The sequence below is a fragment of the Palaemon carinicauda genome, unplaced genomic scaffold, assembly GCF_036898095.1.
Source record: "Palaemon carinicauda isolate YSFRI2023 unplaced genomic scaffold, ASM3689809v2 scaffold175, whole genome shotgun sequence".
NCBI lineage: Eukaryota > Metazoa > Arthropoda > Malacostraca > Decapoda > Palaemonidae > Palaemon > Palaemon carinicauda.
Genome location: NW_027169314.1, coordinates 219571 through 237103, shown reverse-complemented (window position 1 = coordinate 237103; position 17533 = coordinate 219571). Strand labels below are relative to the sequence as shown.

Sequence of the window (17533 nt, the reverse complement as noted above, 5' to 3'; positions counted from 1 at the left end):
AAAACTGGTAGACGAGAATGACCATGAATGGGAGGTAAATCAGTTGTTGTTTGCGGATGATACTGTACTGGTTGCACACACAGAGGAAAAGCTTGGCCGATTAGTGACAGAATTTGGAAGTGTGTGCGAGAGAAGGAAGTTGAGAGTTAATGTGGGTAAGAGTAAGGTTATGAGATGTACGAGAAGGGAAGGTGGTGCAAGGTTGAATGTCATGTTGAATGGAGAGTTACTTGAGGAGGTGGATCAGTTTAAGTACTTGGGGTCTGTTGTTGCAGCAAATGGTGGAGTGGAAGCAGATGTACATCAGAGAGTGAATGAAGGTTGCCAAGTGTTGGGGGCAGTTAAGGTAGTAAAAAATAGAGGGTTGGGCATGAATGTTAAGAGAGTTCTATATGAGAAAGTGATTGTACCAACTGTGATGTATGGATCGGAGTTGTGGGGAATGAAAGTGATGGAGAGACAGAAATTGAATGTGTTTGAGATGAAGTGTCTAAGGAGTATGACTGGTGTATCACGAGTAGATAGGGTTAGGAACGAAGTGGTGAGAGTGAGAACGGGTGTAAGAAAGGAGTTAGCAGCTAGAGTGGATATGAATGTGTTGAGGTGGTTTGGCCATGTTGAGAGAATGGAAAATGGCTGTCTGCTAAAGAAGGTGATGAATGCAAGAGTTGATGGGAGAAGTACAAGAGGAAGGCCAAGGTTTGGGTGGATGGATGGAGTGCAGGAAGCTCTGGGTGATAGGAGGATAGATGTGAGAGAGGCAAGAGAGCGTGCTAGAAATAGGAATGAATGGCGAGCGATTGTGACGCAGTTCCGGTAGACCCTGCTGCTTCCTCCGGTGCCTTAGATGACCGCGGAGATAGCAGCAGTAGGGGATTCAGCATTATGAAGCTTCATCTGTGGTGGATAACGGGGGAGGGTGGGCTGTGGCACCCTAGCAGTACCAGCTAAACTCAGTTGAGTCCCTTGTCAGGCTGGGAGGAACGTAGAGAGTAGAGGTCGCCTTTTTTGTTTTTGTTTCATTTGTTGATGTCAGCTACCCCCCAAAATTGGGGGAAGTGCCTTGGTATATGTATGTATGTATAAACTATAAAAACTTTAACCAAATAAGAAGAGAAATAAGATAGAATAGTGTGCCCCAGTATACCCTCAAGCAAGAGAACTCTAACCTAAGACAATGGAAGACCATGGTACAGAAGCTATGGCACTATCCAAGATTAGAAAACAATGGTTTGATTTTGGAGTGTCCTTTTCCTAGAAGAGCTGCTTACCATAGCTAAAGAATCTCTTCTACCCTTACAAAGTCGTCGGGCATGGAACAAAGAGGCACTGAAGAAACAATGCTCAGTAATCTAAAGCATCCTCTGAAGCTAAGGCACCGGCAAGCAACGAATGATAAATGTAAAATTCAGGCACCGAATAGGCAGAAGAGGATAAGTCATGTATGAAGGAAAAGCAGGGGAAAGTACATGGAAACTACGTAAGCATAATGTTAGAGAACTCGCCAAATAAGCCAATGTTAGCTGTGCTATCATTAAGGGAGAATTAGAACATTATAATTACATAAACAATAGAGAAGAGTGCAATTGCCAAGAACCTAAAGATAGGGGAAGACTCAAAGAAATATGGCTTAACTTATAATAGAAAGCAATATGGCTCTCGAAATATGATGTAAAAGTATGATACTATGGTGGTGCCAACATTATTTACGAATAAAACATAAATAAAACCCCCACTGAAATGAATTTATAACAAATATTCAGTATAAATCTAACGGTTTGAAAATTAGGAGCCATTGGCACAGCACTGGGAGCCTATTCAGAGCAAACTGTGAGAATGGTTCGTAGTTGAACAAAAATGTAAAAGTTGAAGGAGAACTGACAGTATGATGAAAAGATACTCCATACTGGGAACTGATAGTAAAATATGAGCCACTCTCCAGCAAACCAGATTAGAAGTTTAGTATGAAGTTCTAAATTACCATGTTCACTTGACAACATTATTATTAAAAAAGACAGCGAGACTAGCTTGAAGCTCCATTTAGAAAATATGGGACAATAAGTGAAGACACCATACGTGAGGTATGAACTACAATGTTGGAGTTTTATGACCTTAAGAAAACTTGAAAAAATGATACTAAATAAAAATTAACTATATGAATGACACAATGTAACATTAAAGAAAAGATAAATATGGGGAAATTAAAATGGCATGAAAGATGACTAAGAAAGTATGCATATGACAAAAACTAGCACATTTCTTATCTAGGGGCACTGTTTGGTAGAACTAGAAAAAGACAGTTTTTACAAAATATGGAACCTTGGAAATACTGCATAAGACAAAGTACATTAGTATGGGAACACTAGTAATTTTATTTCTAGTTTGCAGGAGCAGCTGGGTCGAACTAGTTAACATGGAAGGACAAAAGGCAGTTGAGTGCAGAGATGAAAGCCAACAAATGGGATCAAAATCTCAACAGAAGGAACAGAAAATTAGTGAAAATGTGGAATGGACAAATAAAAACAGAGAACCCTAGCATCCTATGAGGATAATCTGTACTTCGCTCTAAATAAAGAGGCGAATGCTTTAAAACAAGAATCAACATAGTGACATTAGAAGGAGTTAATTGAGCTTGTAATATGAAAACACCTTGGAAGCAGCTATCACACACCAACCTGAATGACATGTTTTCTCTTTTTATGCAAGCTGTTATAAAATAAGTTTGTAATGATAAATAGTTTTCTTAACTATAGAAAAGTGTTTAATAGTAATTTGATTTTTATTAACTATAGTAAATAGTGTTTAATAGTAATTGATTTTTAACTAAAATAAATGTTTGACAGCAGTTTGATTTTACCCGACAGAAAACCGTGTAACAGTAACTAGATTTTCTTTTAACTATAACAAAGCAAGTTAAATATTTTGATTTTTTCTCAACTACGGAAAACCATGGACCTTTAATACTAGTATGAACTTCCGTAAAGCTGTTTAAGCCATTTCATTTGTTAACAAGGTAAACAGACACGTGAAGCAACCCTCTATTCGACTTCTAACCTAGGACAACCCAGGATCAAACAGGCAGTGTCTTTTACAGGATGTCAAGTTTGTAAAGTTAGGAAAAATACAAATTACAATAAAATATTGCAATTTGTTACGACATGAATCACACTTAAAAGGGTGGAAGTCCCCGTAACAAAGACTGCCTGATTTACTAAACTAAGAAATATCATAGCAATTCAAACATTTGGAAGAGCAAATGCGAGGGCTCATAACCTCTTGAACAGAGTATGAAAATGTGGCAGGAGTTACACTAGGTACCTATCAGGAGGTTTGTAGGCAGTCATGAAAGAACATATATCAAGGAGGACACCATGTCTAAATGCCTAGTCATAATACACTTATCTGGGAGGAAGGGGGAAGATATGTCAATACAGATGTAGTCTGTAAAGAAAAGGGGTTTTGACGAAGTAAAAATCTATTTCTGGGTCGAGACCTGTGAAAGTCCTTCTTTTCTAATATAAATCTTCCAAATATACTAGAGATAAAAGCATGGAATGCAGAGGTTACAACCCTCACGCGAGCACCTTGTTGGTGTCGTATATCTAACAAGGGCGTGTGTAAACCACTATTCACAGGCTGTCTTCCATTTAGATAATCCCTTCATCAAAGGGGAGGGCCGTGACAGACCCTAGAGAATACAGTTAGGCTACCCTACCGACACCAACTACTCGCGCTCTCCAGGTCATCCTTCTGTTTTGGACTTGCCCGCTAAGTCGTTTTTATTTTGTTAGGCGTGTTTCGAAAGTGATTGACGTTAATTCAACATGACTGACGTTGCTACTTCACCTTTACCAATGTTAAGTACCATAGTTTGTTTCGACAGTTTTTTCAGTACCGGGCATTTGTTCTCGTTCAAGTAATGTGGATTTTAATTTTGGAAGAGGCTTGGCCGTCCTCGGTATCGGCAGCCATTTTGGTTTTGTTCAGAAGCATGCCCGCATCCAACATATATGGGAACGATAGCTTCACCCCAATAGATGGGAAAAAGGAAGACGTGAGGTAGTAGGCAGTGAAGGTTTTCTGTTGTACTAGACTCCCACATACAGAAGTAGTGCCACTGATCTTCCCAAGAATTAGGGTAGGTTTGACAACCCTGACTTCATGCGCACGAACAAGAATGGTCCTTTCAGATACTCGGTGGATCAGCACTTATGAAGTTACCAGTCAGAAAAAGCAATGTTATTGGAAATTACTATTTCATTATTAATAGCTAAGCTACAACCCTAGTTGAAAAAGCAGGATGCTATAAGCCCAAGGGCTCCAACAGGGAAAACAGCCCAGTGAGGAAAGGAAATAAGGAAGCAGATACTGTAGAATAGTATGCAAGGTAACCAGGGAGGCAGCTGACCTGAGGTGGGGTCAGGGATTGGGTCATTCACATGAAGAGAATGAGAAGTTTTGGAAAGAAGTGAAGAGAGTGAAATGGAAGGTTATTAAAAGGAGAGGCGGCAAGGAAAAGGTGGGCGGAATATTTTGAAAGTTTACTGAATGTTCAGGATACTAAGGAGGCAGATATAATTGCTGATGCAGGTATTGAGGTGCCAGTGATGAGAGAGAGACTACAAGAGAAAATTGAGGAGAGCACCAGATGAAACAAGAGTAGGAAAAGGAACTGGTATGGATGGTGTGAGAGCTGAGATGTTGAAGGAAGGGGGTGTGACTGTACTTGAATGGTTGGCGAGATTGTTTAATATGTGTTTTGTGTTTTCAATGGTACCAGTAGATTGGGTTTGTGCATCTATTGTACCACTATAAAAGGGTAAGGGAGATGTGCATGAGTTGTAATTCAAGAGGTATTAGTTTGTTAAGCGTAGTTGGAAAAGTGTATGGTAGAGTAATGATTAATAGGATCAAGGATAAAAGAGAAAATGCAATCTTAGAAGTACAGGATGGTTTTAGAAGAGGCAGGGGTTGTATGAATCAGATTTTTACAGTAAGGCAGATATGTGAGAAATATTTAGCAAAAGGTAAGGTGGTGTATGTTGCGTTTATGGATCTGGAGAAAGCGTATGATAGAGTTGATAGGGAAGCAATGTGGAATGTGATGAGGTTATATGGAGTTGGTGGAAGGTTGCTGCAAGCAGTGAAAAGTTTCTACAAAGGTAGTAAAGCATGTGTTAGGATAGGAAATTAAGCGAGTGATTGGTTTCCGGTGAGTAGGGCAGAGACAGGGATGCGTGATGTTGCCATGGTTGTTTAACTCGTATGTTGATGGAGTGGTGTGAAAGGTGAATCCTAGAGTGCTTGGACGAGGACTGAAACTGGTAGACGAGAATGATCACGAATGGGAGATAAATCAGTTGTTTGCGGATGATACTGTAACGGTTGCAGACACGGAAGAGATGCTTGGCCGATTAGGGACAGAATTTGGAACGGTATGTGAAAGAAGGAAGTTGAGAGTTAATGTGGGTAAGAGAACGGTTATGAGTTATACGAGAAGGGAAGGTGGGGGCGAGGTTGAATGTCATGTTGAATGGAGAGTTACTTGAGGAGGTGGATCAGTTTAAGTACTTGGGGTCTGTTGTTGCAGCAAATGGTGGAGTGGAAGCAGATGTACGTCTGAGTGATTGAAGAATGCCAAGTGTTGGGGGCAGTTAAGGAAGTGGTAAATAAGAGGGGGTTGGGCTTGAACGTAAAGAGAGTTCTGTATGAGAAAGTGATTGTACCAACTTTGAAGTATGGATTAGAGTTGTGGGGAATGAAAGTGCGAGAGACAAATTGAATGAATTCGAGATGAAATGTCTAAGGAGTATGGCTGGTGTATCTTGAGTAGATAAGGTTAGGAACGAAGTAGTGAGGGTGAGAACGGGTGTAGGAGATGAGTTTGCAGCTAGAGTGGATAGGAATGTGTTGAAGTGGTTTGGACATGTTGAAAGAATGGAAAATGGCTGTCTGCTAAAGGTGGTGGTGAATGCAAGAGTTGATGGGAGAAGTACAAGAGGAAGGCCAAGGTTTGGGTGGATGGTTGGAGTAAAAAATCAAAGCTCTGGGTGATAGGATAGATGTGAGAGGCAAGTGTGGGCCAGAAATAGAAACGAATGGCGAGCGATTGTGACGCTTTTACGGTAGGCCCTGCTGTTTTCTCCGGTCGCCTTGGATGACCGCGGAGGTAGCAACAGTAGGGGATTCAGCGTCATGAAGCTTCATCTGTGGTGGCTGTGGCACCCTAGCAGTACCAGCCGAACTCGGTTGAGTCCCTGGTCAGGCTGGGAGAAGCGTAGAGGGGAAAGATCCCTCTTTTTTTTATTTGTTTGATGTCGGCTACCCCCAAAATTGGGAGAGGTGCCTTAGTATATGTATGATGACAAGATATATTAATCATTGCCCTTTCACCTTGGGAAAATGTCTTGGGTGTTCAATAAGGGGACTTGAATTCTAATAATAAAGTCACTGTGTCCTCAGAATAGATGTCATATGCAACTCTTGTAAAGAAGAGATGGAGAAGGACATGAGATTGAGTTGTGCCGGACTACATTTTGACTCTTGGATACTAAAATCAAGGCCAATTATACAAACTTCCTAACCACAATCAAGATTTCTGTACAGCATTGGAGATAAGGGCAAGGTACTCAGAAAAAACTGTTCATTTCAGTTATCAGGTAACTGTATACCCTTGGCTTTTTCCATAAAAATCCCTCAAACACGACTGTCAGAGTAATATCATTTATTCAATCCCCAAAAAAAGCAAAAGAAATTCCCGCGTCAGTTATGTCAAGGGGTTGCAGTCAAAACCAAGATTTGCTCCCCATCTCTTATAGACAGGCAATTACGTTTACCTTGTTAAAATTTTAAACGGCAGTCCAAGCTACAGCAAAGTCATACTCCTATCAAAGATCCCCGGTTTGTATTCTTCTAGGAACAAATAGTTTAACCAGAGTAACCAGAGAATTACGCAAACATTTCTAGCATGGTAAAATCATCTTTAACTAGCAAACTCTGTTTATGACATTCCCATTTTGCAAGAGAATTAGGGAAAGAACTAAATACTGTAAAGGTAGTATGAGTGTTTGAAGTCAACAAACTTCATATGTATAGTGTAATGTAAACAGAAAACTGCTTATTAGTCGGGCATCAAGAACTAGATAATTGAGGTAGACTAAATTATAAGTGAATCGAATAAAATGAGGCAAAAGAAATCTTTCAGTAATAGTGATATTTCCCAACAGCATAATGAGAGACTACCAAGATATTTCAATAACATTTAGGTGGAATTTCCAAAGGTAGTGATGACCTGTTGAGCATGTGATGGCCTTGATTAACGTCGAACACTTGCGATGTTTCTAGGTCCCTTTATTCCTCGTAGGTTTCTTGCTTCGACTTTTTTGTTATTCAATCAGAATATGGAATCATTGTTTACAGAAAATATATAGAAAAGATTTGTTTACAGGTACATTTGTTTTTTAATTGTGGGAGTCAAAATTCTTTACGTTCACCGAGATAGTTTCACCTGTGCATAAACAATTGGTTAAAAGCAGACAAACATAATCTATTCTAAATGGCTAAAACGTGATTTTGACGAAGGAAAAATCTATTTCTGGGCTCTAGCACCATTTCTAAGGCATAGATATTGCTGAATATACCAGAGAAAAAAAAAAAAAAAAAAAAAGATACATGAGTTCAAGCAAAAATGTTACTACTGAATGATGCAACTTTGAACAATCTCCACAGTGTAATATTAAAGATTCTGAAAATCACTTGCTTAACGACACTGACCAAATGAGTAAGCTTACATCATTAAAAAAAATGAAAAGCCACATGGATACAGTATAAAGATAACACTCTTGTTAACCTATAGCGATACAAGCCAATGTCGGCACTGTTCAACTGATCTCCTGCTTGGTAAGTGTCAAGATCTGCAAGGCTGCTGTATGGCTGGAAAAATGACAATGGATGACAACAGCAATCACAACTTCAAAACAAATATCAGACATGCCGGTCGGTCAGCAGAGCCAGCCATTGAAGCGTGGTTCAACATAGATAACGTTGGAAGACAACTGACAAGTTAATAAACTCAAATGTGAGCATATAAACAGTGATAGCACAGCAATATAGAAATGACTCTCTATATGAAAGTATCTATCTGATTTGAATTTACAAAATTTAGCTAGGTTCCCTATCTATTCAAGCCACTGGTTTGTCTGCTCTTAGAGCAAGAAAGGGCCCTACAATTGATGATGGGTCGATGTAGGTTGACGGTGTCTTCCAAATCTAGCAGGTCGTCAAATTTAGTCAGGATGTTACATATGGAGAACCTTTTACTCTTCAGAGACTTGGCAATTACCTGAAATACAAAAATCTCACTTTAGTATTGAATACAAGACTCTATTCTCAACAACAAATAATGGCCTGACTAGCCTAATTATTTTCTTGGCAATTTCCCTAAAATTCAGATACCAAGCTATTGGGGTACTGGATACATAGCAAATTTGGATAGCTGGATCTACCCTATTAATCTAATAAGTGAAAAACATGTTATATTTTAATTTACAGGCACATACTTTTTTCTTTTAAATGTATCACTTTTCATTTCTGATAGATATTCACAGCTCTATACCTAAACTTAACCAGGTACAGTATGTTTAGACCTCCTGCGGGATATAAATCATACCTAATGCATTATACTATCTAATAAAATTCATTCTAATAATAAAAAATGATATTTCAATTATAAAATAAATTTTTGAATATACTTACCCGGTGAATATATAATAGCTGCTGCTCCAGCGGCTCGACAGAAAAACACACAAAAACTCGCGAGCGATCGCTATGAAGGTTGCGGGTGTGCCCACCAGCGCCAACTATCGGCCAGATACCGCATATGAATGTAAACAAGCCTCAATTCTTCTCGTCCCGCTGCGTCTCTATTGGGGAGGAAGGGAGGGCCTTTAATTTATATATTCACCGGGTAAGTATATTCAAAAATTTATTTTATAATTAAAATATAATTTTTAAATATTTAACTTAGCCGGTGAATATATAATAGCTGATTCACACCCAAGGTGGTGGGTAGAGACCAGAGTTAATTAAGTTTACAGCGTATATGCTTAGAGTTTTTGACAGTTATAATATAACAAAGCCCAAATATATAGGTACCTGGTAAGGAAGTTGACTTAGACGATTACTCTGCCTTGTAAGTCTGTCTTCCTCACGAAGCCCAGCGATCCTCTTAGGATGCTGAAAGACTCCCAGGAGCTGAAGTATCAAGGGCTGCAACCCATACAAACAGGACCTCATCAAACCCCTAATCTGGGCGCTCTCAAGAAAAGACTTTGACCACCCGCCAAATCAACCAGGATGCGAAAGGCTTCTTAGCCTTCCGTACAACCCAAAAAAACAATATTAAAAACATTTCAAGAGACAGATTAAAAAGGATATTGGAATTAGGGTAATGTAGTGGTAGAACCCTCACCCACTACTGCACTCGCTGCAACGAATGGACCCAGTGTGTAGCAGTCCTCGTAAAGAGTCTGGACATCTTTTAAGTAAAATGACGCGAACACTGACTTGCTTCTCCAAAAAGTCGCGTCCATAATACTTTGCAGAGATCTATTTTGCTTGAAGGCCACGGAGGTTGCTATAGCTCTAACTTCGTGCGTCTTAACCTTAAGCAAACATCGGTCTTTCTCATTCAAGTGAGAATGAGCTTCTCGTATTAAAAATCTGATAAAATATGACAAAGCATTCTTTGACATAGGCAATGATGGTTTCTTAACTGAGCACCATAATGCCTCAGATTTACCTCGTAATGACTTAGTACGAGCTAAATAGAACTTAAGAGCTCTAACAGGACATAATACTCTTTCCAGTTCGTTGCCTACGATCTCTGATAAGCAAGGAATATCAAAAGATTTAGGCCAAGGACGAGAAGGCAGTTCATTTTTGGCCAGGAAACCAAGTTGAAGTGAACAAGTGGCTTTTTCTGTAGAAAAGCCGATGTTCTTACTGAAGGCATGAAGTTCACTGACCCTTTTAGCCGAAGCCAAGCACACTAGGAAAAGTGTCTTGAGGGTGAGATCCTTCAGGGAGGCTGAATGTAATGGCTCAAACCTGTCTGACATGAGGAACCTTAGGACCACGTCTAAGTTCCATCCAGGAGTTGCCAAACGACGTTCCTTAGAGGTCTCGAAAGACTTAAGGAGATCTTGGAGATCTTTATTGTTGGAAAGATCCAAGCCTCTATGTCGAAAGACCGAAGCCAACATGCTCCTGTAGCCCTTAATCGTGGGAGCTGAGAGGGAGCGAGCCTTTCTAAGATATAACAGAAAATCTGCGATTTGGGCTACAGAGGTACTGGACGAGGACACAGATGCTGACTTGCACCAGTCTCGAAAGACTTCCCACTTCGACTGGTATACTCTAATGGTAGAAGCTCTCCTCGCTCTTGCAATCGCACTGGCTGCCTCCTTCGAAAAGCCTCGAGCTCTTGAGAGTCTTTCGATAGTCTGAAGGCAGTCAGACGAAGAGCGGGGAAGCTTTGATGGACATTCTTTACGTGGGGCTGACGTAACAGATCTACCCTTAGAGGAAGACTTCTTGGAAAGTCTACCAGCCATCGAAGTACCTCGGTGAACCACTCTCTCGCGGGCCAGAGGGGAGCAACCAACGTCAACCTTGTCCCTTCGTGAGAGGCGAACTTCTGCAGTACCTTGTTGACAATCTTGAATGGTGGGAATGCATATAAGTCCAGATGAGACCAATCTAGGAGAAATGTGTCTATGTGTATTGCTGCTGGGTCTGGGACTGGAGAGCAATAGATTGGAAGTCTCTTGGTCATCGAGGTGGCAAAGAGGTCTATGGTGGGTTGACCCCAAGTCGCCCAAAGACTCTTGCACACGTCCTTGTGGAGGGTCCATTCCGTAGGAATTACCTGACCCCTCCGACTGAGACAGTCTGCTAAGACGTTCAAGTCGCCCTGGATAAACCTCGTTAACAGGGAGATGCCTCGATCTCTTGACCAAATGAGCAGGTCCCTTGCGATCTCGTACAGCGTGAGGGAGTGGGTGCCTCCTTGCTTGGAGATGTACGCCAAGGCTGTGGTATTGTCGGAGTTGATCTCTACCACTTTGTTTCGAAGGAGACTTTCGAATTTCATCAAGGACAAGTGGACTGCCAAAAGCTCCTTGCCGTTGATGTGCATGCTCCTCTGACTTGAGGTCCACAGACCTGAGCATTCCCAACCGTCCAGGGTCGCACCCCAACCCAAATCCGACGCCTCTGAGAATAGTACGTGGTTTGGGTTCTGAACTGCTAGGGAAAGTCCCTCTCTCAGACTGATATTGTTGTTCCACCATTTCAGGCATGCCTTTACTGGTTCGGAGACCGGGATTGAGACCGTCTCTAACGTCTTGTCCTTGTTCCAGTGAAAGGCTAGATGGAACTGGAGAGGCCGAAGGTGTAGTCTTCCTAGCGAGACAAACTGCTCCAGGGATGATAGAGTTCCTACTAGACTCATCCAATTCCTGACTGAGCACCGTTCTCTCTTCAACATTAGTTGGACTTTGAGCAGGGCTTGATCTATTCGGGTGGCAGACGGAAAAGCCCGAAAAACTGGACTGCGAATCTCCATCCCTAAATACAGTATAGTTTGGGATGGAATCAGCTGGGACTTTTCTAGGTTGACCAAAAGTCCCAATTCCTTGGTCAGATCCAATGTCCAATGAAGATCCTGCAGACAGCGATGACTGGACGAAGCCCTGAGAAGCCAGTCGTCCAAGTACAGGGAGGCTCGGATACCCGATAAATGGAGGAATTTTGCCACATTCCTCATGAGCCTCGTAAACACGAGAGGAGCAGGACTTAGGCCAAAGCACAGGGCCCGAAACTGGTATACCACATTCCTGAAAACAAACCTCAGAAACGGTTGGGAATCTGGGTGTATAGGAATGTGGAAGTACGCATCTCGTAGGTCTAGAGAGACCATCCAGTCTCCCTTTCTGACCGCTGCTAAGACTGACTTCGTGGTCTCCATAGTGAACTTTGTTTTCGTAACAAAAACGTTGAGCGCACTGACGTCTAGCACCGGTCTCCAACCTCCTGTCTTCTTTGGGACTAGGAAGAGACGGTTGTAAAACCCCGGTGATTGAAGGTCCGAGACTTTCACCACCGCTCCCTTCTCTAGCAACAGAGACACTTCTAGGTTTAGGGCTTGTCTCTTTGACTCCTCTCGGTACCTGGGAGAGAGGTCGATGGGAGTTGTCGCTAGAGGAGGTTTGCGTACAAATGGAATTTTGTACCCCTCTCTGAGCAACCGAACAGACTGTTGGTCTGCGCCCCTCTTCTCCCAGGCCTGCCAGAAGCTCTTCAATCTGGCTCCTACCGCTGTCTGAGGCTGTGGGCAGTCAGACTCTGCCACGGGAGGACTTGGCTCCTCTCTTCTTTCCTCTCTTTCCCTCGGCACGAGTACTTCCCCTGCTGGGAGCTCTGCCACGAAAGGGCGGGATAAATCTGGATGCCGGAGTGTCGATCCTGGGTCTTACAGCAAAGGATGTAGAAGGAGTCCCCTTGCGAGCAGAGGACGCCATTAAGTCATGGGTGTCCTTCTGCACAAGCGAAGAAGCTATGTCCTTAACCAATTGTTGCGGAAACAAAAACTTGGATAAGGGAGCAAAGAGCAGTTCTGATCTCTGACAGGGAGTAACTCCTGCCGAAAGAAAAGAGCAAAGGGACTCTCGCTTCTTTAAGACTCCCGACGTGAAAGAGGAGGCGAGCTCATTGGAACCATCGCGGATGGCTTTATCCATACAAGACATTATCAGTAAGGAAACATCTCTATCAGTCGACGAGATTTTCCTACTTAAAGCTCCTAATGACCAGTCAAGGAAGTTGAAAACTTCAAAGGCCCTGTATACGCCTTTCAGCAGATGGTCAAGGTCCGAGGAGGACCAACTAATCTTCGAGCGTCTCATGGCTAGGCGGCGGGGAGAGTCTACGAGGCTTGAGAAGTCACCCTGGGCAGAGGCAGGGACTCCCAAGCAGAGAACTTCTCCCGTGGCATACCAGACGCTCGATTTAGACGAGAGCTTTGACGGAGGGAAGGCAAAGGCCGTCTTCCCCAAACTCCTCCTGGTATCCAACCAGTCGCCTAAAAGTCGTAAAGCTCTCTTGGAAGAGCGAGAGAGCACTAGCTTAGTAAAGGCTGGCATGAGAGCAGGTAAGCCTAGAGCAAACTCAGACGGTGGCGAACGAGGAGCAACGGTAACAAAGTGATCGGGAAAAAGCTCCTTGAAAATTAACATGACTTTCTTAAAGTCCATTGAAGGAGGAACCGTTCTAGGTTCGTCAACATCCGAAGGATGATCATCATGATGAGGGTCAGCAACGTCCTCATCTGAAGGATCTTCATCCGACAACTGCTGAGTAACAAGAAAAGGGGTTGGCAATGCTTGACACGCAGAGTCCACACACACTGGTGTATTAGTAGCAGTCCAGGACGCTACGTCATGTAACTGCTTAACAGCCTGACTGTCAACAACAACAGGAGCGGGAGGACGCTCGACGTCAACTCGAGACTGTTTTGACTGCCTAGACTGAGCAGTCAAAACAACTCTAGACTGCGGTGGTTGACGCTCAGCGTCAAAACAAGTCAACTCCGCTGGTTGGCGAACGTCCTGAACGTCAACAAGAGCATTAGGAAGTGGCTGAACGTCCATATGCGGCTGAGAGTCAACACGTGACTGCATCGAGTGAGGCTCTACAAAGCGCGATTGACGTGACTTAGCAACGCCAACGTCAACAGGACGAGCAAAGGCTCGTTTTGGCGGCTGAAGGCCAGGATCTCGATTAGCTAAGCGGCGAGGATCATCGTGAACCTTTTCAGCAGAATAGTCTTCCATAAGGGAGGCGAGCTTGATCTGCATGTCTTGCAGTACAACCCATTTAGGATCAACGGGAATGGGTGCGGTAAAAGACGGGGTTAACGTCTGAGACTGCACAACCTTGCCTACACCAAGACTCTCTGAGCCTGTGTAACGTTGCTGCTTAGGCGGCGAGCAGTCTTCCGTTGACTGTCAGGGGTCAGAGCTATCCCAATGGCTACAACCAGGACGCTGGACCTGTCCTGAGGGGACCGACTTTTGCTTCAAGGGCCTTGAAACCTTGCTCCACGGTTTCTTATGCGAAAAGCCTTCGGATGACGAGGAGAAAATCATCTCTCTCGTCTTATGGTAGGGGCGGTCTTGATGAGACACGCCTGTTACCATAGAGGGAACGTCTGTTCGCTGATCAAGGCCTCTCGAACCCATAAGTCGTACGACATTACTTCTCCCCTGGACTTGGGAGCTTGCAAGAGGTCTCGGACTAGGCGAACGACAGGCACGAACAGACGAACCCTCGGTCGCAACACTGAAAACACTTTGCGCACTAATCACTTTCCCACGATTTTCCGCTGTGGCACTTGACACTTTAGCTCTTTAACGTCCGCCATGAGTTGATTACGATCTGTAGCTAATGACTCAACTCTTTCACCCAAAGCATGAATGGCACGTAACATGTCCCGCATTGATGGTTCCTGAGTGCCAGTAGGGGGTTCAGGCACAACCACTACAGGGGAAGGATTAGGTTCAGGGGCATGGGGAGAGGAAAAATCTACTGATCTAGAGGAACTCCTCCTCACCCTATCTCTCTCTAGCTTACGAGAATATTTGTCATATTCTAGCCAATCGAATTCCGAAAGGCCCACGCATTCCTCACACCGATCTCCTAATTGACAGGTTTTACCCCGACAATTAGAACACACAGTATGTGGGTCGAGAGATGCCTTTGGAAGACGCCTATTGCAATCCCTAGCATTACACTTACGAAATCTAGGAACTTGAGAGGCGTCAGCCATTTTGAATTAGTCAAAGAAAGTCCAAAAAACAATCCAAGTCATCAACAATTAAATCTGTCCAAAAAAAGAGTTCAAGAGTTTAAGTTGAGGAAAAACACCTGCACTGCGAAAGCTCAAACCAAAATGAAGTACTTCACCAAGTCTGTTGAGAAAACTCCAGGTTATACAGCGAGTAATGATACGTCTTGTCGTTAAGGCCGACAGAGAAGAATTGAGGCTTGTTTACATTCATATGCGGTATCTGGCCGATAGTTGGCGCTGGTGGGCACACCCGCAACCTTCATAGCGATCGCTCGCGAGTTTTTGTGTGTTTTTCTGTCGAGCCGCTGGAGCAGCAGCTATTATATATTCACCGGCTAAGTTAAATATTTAAAAACTAGGAAGAGCTGTATACATAATCACCAAATTTTATAGAACAGTACTGGACTATTGGCTCAAGAATTTGGGTACACACTTTAGTAAGCAACCTAATTAAACAACAGGCAATATTAATGTGTAGAAAGGACTGCGTTTGCCAAATGACAAAGGAAACTTTATCATTATATGAACAATGCATGCTCAAATAGAACTAGACAACACTCAATCCAAAAACCTCAAAGTTTTAGTATAATGCCGTCCTGTCACTACGTGTGGTTGTTTTAACTTTCCGAGCTGTGTACCCAATTTTTATTTAGCCAACTGTATTATAAAAACCTATCTAAATTAGTACTGTTCAATATAAACACTTTGAATAATCATCATCTGTTCTCTCAACACAGAACATTTAAGGATCCCTTTCAACTAACTGCTTTGGACCTCCTCATTTAAACAATACTCATTGAGTTTTGATGTTCTGAATGTTCATGAGAAGCCTTGTAGAATATACTTACCCTTTACTTCCAATATGTCAGCTATAGTTTTTCAATATTAGATTATCTAGTCTTTAATATATCAAGAACATGAGCATTACTTCAACCATTTTTATTCAACTTCCTAGGTAGTAGGTTGGCTAGGGCACCAGCCACCCTTTGTGATACTACCGCTAGTTTGTTTTGGGGTCCTTTGAATGGCCAGACAGTACTACATTGCACCCTTCTCTCTGGTTACGGTTCATTTTTCCTTTGCCTACACATATACCGAATAGTCTGGCCTATTCCTTACAAATTCTCCTCTGTCCTCATACACCTGACAACACTGATATTACAAAACAATTCCTCTTCACCCAAGGGGTAACTACTGCACTATAATTGTTCAGTGGCTACTTCCCTCTTGGTAAGGGTAGAAGAGACACTCTAGCTATGGTAAGCAGCTCTTCTGGGAGAAGGACACTTCAAAAACAAACTATTGTCCTCTAGTCTTGGGTAGTGCCATAACCTCTGTACCATGGTCTTCTACAGTCTTGAGTTAGAGATCTCCTGCCAGAGGATACACTCGGGCACACTGTTCGGTTTTATTTTTCTTCCTCTTGTGTTGTTAAATTTTTTATAGTTTATTTAGGAAATATTTAAGTGGTGGTGTTATTCTTAACCTATTTAAGCTTTCCTTGTTTTCTTTCTTCACTGGGCTACTTTTCCCTGTTGGAGTCCTTGGGCTTATAGCATTTTGCTTTTCCAACTAGGGTTGTAGCTTAGCTAGTAGTAATAATAATAATAATAATAATAATAATAGCTGAAGAGAAAAATGTTATTTTCATTAGTAAAATAAATTTTTGAATATACTTACCCGATAATCATGTAGCTGTCAACTCTGTTGCCGACAGAAATCTACGGTCGGGATACGCCAGCGATCGCTATACAGGTGGGGGTGAACACAACAGCGCCATCTGTGGTCAGGTACTCCAGTACTTCTTGTCAACACCACCTCAATTTTTTCCTCGGTCCACTGGTTCTCTATGGGGAGGAAGGGTGGGTCAATTAAATCATGATTATCGGGTAAGTATATTCAAAAATTTATTTTACTAATGAAAATAACATTTTTCAATATTAATCTTACCCGATAATCATGTAGCTGATTCACACCCAGGGTGGTGGGTGGAGACCAGCATACATGTTAACAAAGAAGCTAAGTATCCCGTATTTTATTTTATTAGTTATTCAAAAATAACATAAAATAAATAAGTACCTGGTAAGGAAGACGACTTGAACCATTACTCTGCCTTTATTAAGTACGTCTTCCTTACTGAGCGTAGCGGTCCTCTTAGGATGCTGAACGACTCTTAGGTGCTGAAGTATAAAGGGCTGCAACCCATACTAAAGGACCTCATCACAACCTTTAACCTCGGCGCTTCTCAAGAAAGAATTGACCACCCGCCAAATCAACAAGGATGTGGAAGGCTTCTTAGCCGACCGTACAACCCATAAAAAGTATTCAAGAGAAAGGTTAAAAGGGTTATGGGATTATGGGAATGTAGTGGCTGAGCCCCCGCCTACTACTGCATTCGTTGCTACGAATGGTCCCAGGGTGTAGCAGTTCTCGTAAAGAGACTGGACATCTTTGAGATAGAATGATGCGAACACTGACTTGCTTCTCCAATAGGTTGCATCCATAACACTCTGCAGAGAACGGTTCTGTTTGAAGGCCACTGAAGTAGCCACAGCTCTCACTTCATGTGTCCTTACCTTCAGCAAAGCAAGGTCTTCTTCCTTCAGATGAGAATGTGCTTCCCTA

General features: G+C 42.5%; 1 long non-coding RNA gene across 1 annotated transcript in view; it reads right to left on the bottom strand.

Moving 5' to 3' along the window:
• Positions 1-7740: 7740 nt before the first annotated feature.
• The window catches only part of LOC137635788 (uncharacterized), a 34621-nt gene continuing 24828 nt past the window's right edge, over positions 7741-17533 (bottom strand). Inside the window, exon 3 of the long non-coding RNA XR_011042779.1 lies at positions 7741-8341. This is a non-coding gene — a long non-coding RNA (uncharacterized lncRNA). The remainder of the gene's footprint in view (positions 8342-17533) is intronic.